Source organism: Mesocricetus auratus, unplaced genomic scaffold (assembly GCF_017639785.1).
Source record: "Mesocricetus auratus isolate SY011 unplaced genomic scaffold, BCM_Maur_2.0 Super-Scaffold_100019, whole genome shotgun sequence".
NCBI classification, from domain to species: Eukaryota; Metazoa; Chordata; class Mammalia; order Rodentia; family Cricetidae; genus Mesocricetus; species Mesocricetus auratus.
The window spans coordinates 16,266,223-16,272,762 of record NW_024429200.1 but is presented as its reverse complement, the minus strand read 5'-3'; the positions used below and the strand labels follow the sequence as shown (position 1 = coordinate 16,272,762).

The window sequence follows — 6,540 nt, the reverse complement described above, 5'->3', positions numbered from 1 at the left end:
ATTATTATTTGTCCAAATAGGCTCCTACTAATGAAGACTTACATAGTTTTGAATCTTTTGGCATAGTAAAAAAAAGTTACAATTAGAAATCCTTGAACATAAATCACTCACCTGTATGGAAATATATCTTCAGGGTAAATGTCAAGACTGTTAGGTAAAAGGGTGTATATACTTGAAAGTTGTCCTCATAGCGTATTGCTTGTACCTACTTGCATTCTCATCAGCAATTCTGAAGTGACCTGCTTCAGTACACCTTTCCAATGGCAGTTCCTTAGACTTTTTCATATTTATGAATATGATACTATGAAACACAATCTTTCACTATAGTTTTAATCTCCAATTATTGTTTTAGGAGTGAAGTGGTAGGATGAGATGGGACATTGTATCTTACAGAGAGCTATTTCCTTCTCATACTCTGGGAAGTATTTGCATCTATTCCTTTCCAATGAACCAACAATCTTTTATAACATACTGGGAGTAGTTCCTATTTGTTACAGAAAATTGTTCTTTGTGTGTGTTGCTTTTGAATCTTAACTTCATGACCCTGCCACTCTACCAAACAAATAAAACATCATTTCCAATTGATTTATGGATCACTTACATTATTTATTAGCATGTAAAGATACTTCTTTTTGTTTTTCTTTCTTCTAATTAGTTTATAATATTGATGAACTCAATATCCCATTATCTTTCCTTTTCTTTTTAAAGAATTGCAACGTGTTCACCAAAAATAAACCAGTCTCTCTGAGTGACCTGCCTTTCAAAAGGCATTTCCTTTTCTTGGAACATTTTTCCAGACTATCTGGGAAGAAATGAGCATGTCCTGATATACCTTCTAGATTTTCAGTGGCTCCAATCTCTTGAATCTAAGCTCTTTGGACCCCAGATTTCTTTTTTCTTTTTGAGTGCTTGTGACAGCCAGTTGTATTCCTTACGTTTGTTCTCTTCAACCTTAACCCGAAGCAATTTCTTGCTCTGAACTCATTTCTTGGGTTGGTGTGCCCATGCCTGTTTGCTAGTTTTCTAGGACTGTCCTTTTAAAAGCAAAAACTAGAAACCACCACTCTTTCCCCTCTTTCCCATGACCTCCTGTCCACAGATGAATTTTGGTGGATTATGGAAAACCAAACACAAATTCCAAACCCATAAAGGACAGATTGTAATTGAGAAACTCTTTGTTTTCATGCTATTCATCTGGCTTTTGAGCAATAGCACAAAACTTTCTTTGTCTCTTGAAAACAGAAAGAACCTCTTAACTCACCATGTATTTAAATCTGCAGAAATGCAATGGGTGAGCTAAATCATGAATCCTTGCTTGGGATAAAGGTGATGCTCCGAGCAACTCTTTCTCAAGGCACGTACACTGCTAAATTTGCAACTATGAATGGACTCAGGTAAAAGTTTGAGAGGAAGTTTTACAAGTTCAAAGATTTACGGTGAGAATAATAATGTAAGGAGCTGGAAATAAAAGGGCTATAGATCTGAGATTAGATTTAGCCTGCAAAAGAAAAATTGCCAGAGTAATTTCAAGGTAACAAAATAAGGAACCCTGTGAAAGAAGCCTGTACAGGATAAGGACAAATTCAGGTTAGAAAGAAGAAGGCATTTCACTTGAATATGCTCCCCATTCAAAAGTAAAACTGTAGAGTTTTTCTTATTTTAATAATAAATTAGGAAAACTCAGACTGGTGTTTCAAATGTGAAGGATTGCTTTGGGGCTAGCAGAGGGTTAGATGGTGAGGTGGTTTTAAAAGATAATGGCCCCCAAAGTGAGTGGCAGTATTAGGAGGTGTGGCCTTGTTAGAGAAAGTGTGTCATTGTGAGGGCGGCCTTTGAGGTCTCTTTTCTCAAGCTTCTCTCAGTGTCACAGTCAGTCTACTTCCTGTTGCTTCTCAGTATCACAGTCAGTCTACTTCCTGTTGCTTCTCAGTATCACAGTCAGTCTACTTCCTGTTGCTTCTCAGTATCACAGTCAGTCTACTTCCTGTTGCTTCTCAGTATCACAGTCAGTCTACTTCCTGTTGCTTCTAAGTCAAGATGTAAGGACCCTCAGCTTTGGCACCACATCGGCCTGCATGCTCCCATGCCCCCTGCCATGATGATAATGGACTGAACCTCTGAAACTCTAAGAGAGCCTCCTCAATGAACTGTTTTCTTTATAGAATTGCCTGGTTATGGTGTTCCTTCACGGCAATAAAAACCTAACTAAGACAGTTGCTTTCTTAGAGTCTAGCCATCCTATGGCCGGGTGCATCAGACTGCATCCCAACATCATTGATTTCTGCGGATAGTTTAGCAGAGGGTTAGATAGATGACTATGGATAGTATTTCCTCCTGGTTGCCAGACTCGTATCTCCACAAACCAGACACTAGGAGAGGAAAGCTGACAAAATTTTGTGGGCATGACAATAGAGAGAAAAGTAGCTTACCATGACACCCAGTTGAGGCTTCTGAGAAATACAGAATCAAGAACTCCAGCTAGAGAATCCCAGCACAGTTAACAACTGCTTAAGTCCTTTCTCCTTAGGAGCTACAAGCCTGCAGTTTTCTAGGAATCTCAATAAAAACCTCATTTAGTGGGGGAGTAGGAAGTGTGCTAAATCCACCATGCAACCATATTGATTTTGGTTTTTCCCTTATTGGATTGTATTTTATTCCAGGCATCTTTGGAATTTACCTTGCACAATTTCTTATCAAGAATGAGATAGCAAAGGACGCAGTCAACAAGACAAAAAGGCAGTCCACAGAATGGGAAAAGATATCCACTAACCCCACATCTGACTGAGGGCTAATCTCTAAAATTTACAAAGAACTCAAGAAGCAAGTCTCCAAAACACCAAAGGATACAATTAAAAGGTGGAGTACAGAACTAAATAGAGAATTCTCAATAGAGGAGGCTAAAATGGCCAAGAGACACTTAAGAAAGTGCTCAACATCCTTAGCCATCTGGGAAATGCAAATCAAAACAACTCTGAGATACCATCTTATTCCTGTCAGAATGGCTAAAACCAAAAACAATGAAGACAATTTATGCTGGAGAGGATGTGGAGAGAGGGGACCACTCCTCCACTGCTGGTGGGAGTGCCAACTCATACAGCCACTTTGGAAAGCAGTATGGAGATTCCTCAGGAAAATGGGAATTAATCTACCACAAGACCCAGCAATTCCACTCTTAGGCATATATCCAAATGAGGCAAATTCATACAACAAGGGCATCTGCTCCACTATGTTCATAGCAGCATTATTTGTAATAGCCAGAACCTGGAAGCAACCTAGATGCCCCTCAACTGAAGAGTGGATAGAGAAAATGTGGTACATTTACACAATGGAGTATTACTCAGCAGAAAAAACATTGGAATCTTGAAATTCGCAGGTAAATGGATAGCACTGGAAGAAACCATCCTGCGTGAGGTAACCCAGTCACAAAAAGACAAACATGGTATGTACTCACTCATATATGGATTTTAGACATGGATCAGGATAGTGCCAGTCTGCACTTCCACTGATAGAGAGTCTGGGAAACAGCAAAAGCCCTAAAAGTTATGCATAGTACCCAAGACAAGAGGAATGAGGCTAGATCCTCTGAACAGATGGGGAACATGGCGAGTGGTGTGGGTAGTGGGAGCTGGGAAGAAGAGAGGGGGAGAAGACGAAGAGAGAGTAGGTCATGGGGAAACAGGAAGGTTGAGTGGGGGGGGTAAAATAGGGGGATGAGGGAATCATAGGTTAGAAGACAGATCAGGCACCAGTGTGACCTCTAGTGATCTAAAGGGGATGACACCAATTGGCAAGCTAAGCAATAGTGGAGGATCACCTCGAATGCCCATTCCTGATAATGAACTTGATGTCTGTAACCATCTGGGAGCCTTCATCCAGTGACTGATGGAAGCAGAGGCAAACACCCACAGTTAAGCATTGAACTGAACCCAAGGAACCCAGTGACAGAGAGAGAGGAGTGATGAGCAAATTGGCAAAGAATGGGCTGGCAAAACCAGCAGAGACAGCTGATCTGAACAGGGGAGAGCTCTTGGACCCCAGATCGACAGCGGGGAGGCCAGCATGGGGCTGATCCAGAACCCCTGAATGTGAGTGTCAGTGAGAAGGCCTGGGAAACCTATGGGGCCCTGAGCAGTGGATCAGTGTTTATCCCTGGAATACAAACAGTCATCGTGTGCCCATAGCACAAAGAGGGATGCTCTTTCAACCTGGACTCTTAGGGGAGTGCCGGGACCCTATCCTGAGTGAAATGACAGACTCTAGATATCACCTATGTGGAAGGAATTGGCAATAGGGTGAGAGGCTGGAGGGGGCATGGGGGGTGCGGGAGGAGGGGAGGGAAAGGGAACTGGGATTGACATGTAAAACAAGCTATTTAAAATAAAAATAAAAAAATTAAAAAAGAGTGAGATATATATATAGATAGATAGAGGGAGGGAGGGAGGGGGTATTTCTTAATTGCTACACATTTTATGAGACACATATCCACTAGGTTGGGCCTTACCTTATTCTGAGGTAAGTGTCTTTAATATAGGTTTAAGCCTATATTAAAGTGTTTAATAAAACCATCAACTTTGTTTCAATATGCTGACTAGTCCTGAAATTCTTCACATTGAAATCAGGAATCCTAGTTTGGCCTGAGGTTCCCTAAAAGTCTAGGGAAACTTTGTAGGACCAATCTGGGAGCATTTAGTTTCTGGAATTCATGTCTTATCTGGGTTTGCTATAGCATACTACTTACACTTTAGAGTATAGGACTAAGGTCAATTGTGTCTTTTTCTTTCTTTCTTTTTCTTGAGACCACATTTTGGAAATCGCACTTCCTCTCCTAGCCTGTTGGAGCTAGCAACTTCTGCTACTGCATGGAAAGTGCTTTGCATAGAACTGTCATTAAATGACAACTCTCATGACTATTAACAATGCAAAATCAGATTCATATACCTAGTGCCATGGCAGCTGTTTTCCTCTGTGTCTTTCACAGACTGTGTCAACACAACAGTTTTAAGACACAAATCAATCATTTTTCATTTCATGTCTTTCATTTACCTGTTCACAGAGCACAGGCTTGGCCTTCTGCATTCGTACGCAACAGCTTCACTAGAGCTTTTTTCTCATATGCCATTTTATTTTCATTTCTAAATTTATTTTAAGTCTTTTATTATTTTGAGAATTTCATGAATAACCATTGTATTTATATCATTTTTACTCTGTCAGAACATGGTTCAGGAACGGACTTGCGTGAGATTTCTGAGTGCTTGGAAGAAAACTCCCAAGAAACGAAGACAAAGAGTCTTGTGACATCATTTTCTTCAAAAGAATGGATTTGTTCTTGCATAATACTTTCATAATCTTCCCAGATATAGCAGATAGCAGTGAGTTTCCTTCTGACTATTCGTTACAGCTATCTACTGTTATCTGTTAATATGCCTCAGTGGAATAATGCGTCTGCCACATACAGCTTGCCCTTGTGATTGCATACTTTACTCAGGTGATCTTTCTTAACTCTTAGAGTGTGAATTGTCTGATGCTCTGAATAAAGTTGGCTATTGCATGAGACTTTGGTCCCCTTCATTTACAGGCTCCATTCTGCCAGGTCCCACCCCCTCTAAAGCAGGAAACATGACTTCTCTCTCTCTCTTAACACTGCAACTCCTCCCATGTCTTGTCTCAAATCTCTGTCAAATTAATGACTTCATCATTATTATTATTACAGACACACACACACACACACACACCTCATACCACATTTACTTACATTCATACACACAGAGATATGTAACCTACTGAGTCCATTTAGTGTTGGTCACATGTACAGTTACTCAGGGCTGACCACTTGGGATTGTAAATGCCTTTGGGTTTGGCTATCGAGAAAACTGTTTCTCCCTCTCACAACAGCCATGCATTAATAGCTAATGGTGGGTCTTTGTGGTATTTCCTCTTTCTACTTTTGCCTGTCAACTGGTGGAGTCATTATGCAGGTCTTATTTAGGTAACCACATTGTTATGATTTCAGCGGTGTAACTTCCCTGGCATTGTCTCCATCAGACATCCAAGTTCTCTGGCTCTTACAATTTTTCCATTCCCCCTTCAATTACTTTCCTTGAATCTTAGGTGAGGGCTTGTAGAATTACCATTTGGGATTGGACACCAATGATTAGTTGTTCTATACATTTTCTTCTACAAATGAAGGAATTCTGAAGAGGTGTGGAAGCTGCCCTTATCTGTGTGTACAAGGGTAAATGTTTACAATAAAGTTAGGGATTATATTAGCTGATGAAAATGGCTATAGTAGGCTCTCCTCTAGGGTCTATGACTCCTCCAGTCACATGTACCTGGCTTGTCTTCTAGTATTGGTCATAAATTCTCACCTATTAAGCAAGTCTTACGTCTAATTACACAGCTGTTGGTTACTCCCAACTATAAAACTACTATTATTGCACCATTGGGAATTTCTTGCCAGGCTGGTCTTTGCATTTCATAAGCTTTTTACAGCAGGGTGGGACATTTGTTTGCCTTTCTCCCTCGGAGATTTGCCCAGAAATG

The 6,540-nt window shown here is 40.5% G+C and overlaps 1 long non-coding RNA gene across 1 annotated transcript; it reads left to right on the top strand.

The window, feature by feature from the left end:
* Positions 1-4,041: 4,041 nt before the first annotated feature.
* On the top strand, positions 4,042-5,551 carry LOC121133008. Its single transcript, XR_005869728.1, has 2 exons — positions 4,042-4,085; positions 5,212-5,551. It is a non-coding gene; the product is annotated as an uncharacterized LOC121133008 (long non-coding RNA).
* Positions 5,552-6,540: the final 989 nt, after the last annotated feature.